This window comes from Coenobita brevimanus, chromosome 64 (genome assembly GCF_032717465.1).
Source record: "Coenobita brevimanus isolate Jiangsu-jjx chromosome 64, ASM3271746v2, whole genome shotgun sequence".
In the NCBI taxonomy this organism is placed as follows: domain Eukaryota; kingdom Metazoa; phylum Arthropoda; class Malacostraca; order Decapoda; family Coenobitidae; genus Coenobita; species Coenobita brevimanus.
In genome coordinates this window covers 18602814-18604719 of record NC_137017.1, presented here as the reverse complement: position 1 = coordinate 18604719, position 1906 = coordinate 18602814, and the positions used below count along the sequence as shown (strand labels likewise).

General features: G+C 51.6%; 1 pseudogene; it reads right to left on the bottom strand.

Annotated features, from left to right (window-relative positions):
- Positions 1-1218: 1218 nt before the first annotated feature.
- Positions 1219-1539, bottom strand: LOC145404696 (uncharacterized; annotated as a pseudogene).
- Between the last annotated feature and the right edge of the window lie 367 nt (positions 1540-1906).

The following is a 1906-nucleotide window of genomic DNA, read 5'->3' as shown; positions in this document are numbered from 1 at the left end:
GTGGTTGAGTAGCCTCTTGAAATGGTGGAGAGGATAAGATGTGGGTGGTGTGGCAGGCAGCTGTAGGTGTTGTTGTAGGGGTAGAAGGAGGGGCGCTTCTCCCCACTGAACAGTTTTTATGTGTGCTGGCCAGTCTTCGTTTTTAGTTTCTTCAATCCGTGTACAGATTTGGTTCATCATGGATCAGTGGCTGGATTCACAAACGGCGTTTCCCTGAGGCCAATAGGGGGAGGAGTGGGAGCTGTGATACCCAAATAAATTTGACAGTTCCCACCAGATGTTGCTGGTGAATTCTGGAGTACTGTCAGAAAGTAGGGCTTGGGGAATTCCAAAGTAGGGGAAGACATGTTGGATCTGGGTGTCGGCTACAGGTACAGCATGATGTTCTTTGGCTGGGCAGGCGATGATGACTTTCGAATACATGTCCAAGAAGGTGATGATTTAGCGGTATCTGCATCTGGGTGGCAGGGGTCCTACATTGTCTACCGAGAGCAGCTGCCAGGGTTTATGGGCGGTGAGGTGTCCTGAAGGGCCGGCCGTGTGGGTGGTGTCCTTGCGTAGTGAACAGGCTCAGCAGGTTTGGATGATTTTCTTGGCAAGGTTGGAGGGGTTAGGGGTCCAATATGTGTCATTAAATACCTGGAGGAGTTCCTTCATGCCCAGGTAAATGCCGTTGTCAGAGTGGAGGTGTTCCATGGCGTCGAGGGCGGTGTTGAGATTGAGGGTGATGTGCCCAGACGGGGTGAAGAGATGATCGCCTTGATGGTAAAGTTTGTTGAATAGGTGGGAGGGGATTCAGCGGGGTCTGTTTTTGTCCTGCCACTGCTGTAGGGGCTCAGTGTTGTGTTGAATGGTGTGGATGGGGAGTCGAGATAGAGCATCAGCACTGGTGTGGAATTTGCCGGGGCGGTAGGATATTTCACAGTTAAATTCCTCTAGGGTTTCTCGCCACCTAATTAGCTGTGCATTGTGGGTGTCCAACTGCCAGAGCCACTGGAGCAATTGATGGTCCATGATGATCGTCACGTTTGTCCCCGATAGATAGGCTTGGAAGTGTTTGAGAGCCCAGATAATACCCAAGCATTCCCGCTTGGTTGCGGCATAGTTTTGATCGGCCTGGTTGAGGGTGCAGCTGGCACATGCGATGATGTGCTCTCGTCCCTCCTGGACTTGGGCAAGGACGACGCCAATTGTTACTAGGGAAACGTCGGTATATAATCAGAAGGGTAGGGAGTACTCGGGGAAGGTGACGATTGGGGCTGTTATAAGTTTGGTCTTAAGTTCTTGAAAAGCAGCTCGTTGCTCCTTGGTCCAGGTAAAGGGCTCTCCCTTCTGGGTCAGGTCGTGGAGGGGCTTGGCAATGTTGGCAAACCCTTTGACAAAGCGTCGGTAGTATGAAGTGAGGCCCAGGAAGGCTCGGACCTTGTGGACGTCTCGCGGTATGGGAATACTCGTGATGACGCAGAGTTTGTCTGGGTCGGGGGATATTCCATCTTGGGAGATGACGTGCCCCAGGAAAGAAACAGTTTTAGCAGCCATGACAGACTTAGAAGGCCAGAGCTTGAGACCGGCCTGGCAGATTCAGTGAAATACTTTCCTGAGACACTGGAAGTGATCAGCCTATGTTTTGTTAAAGACAATCATGTCGTCCAGGTATGCCAGACAAATTTCCCAGGTGAAGCTGCTGAGGACGGATTCCATTAGTCGGGAGAAGGTTGCGGGGGTATTGCAGAGTCCAAAGGGCAGGATGTTGAACTCATAATGCTTCCCATTACTGGTGGAGAAGGTGGTTTTCCCTCTGTCCTTGGGGTGTATGGGAACCTGCCAATACCCTGACTGGAGGTTGAGGGCGGAGAACCAAGAGGTGCCATATAGGGAGTCGAGGGAGTCATTGATCCTGGAGAGA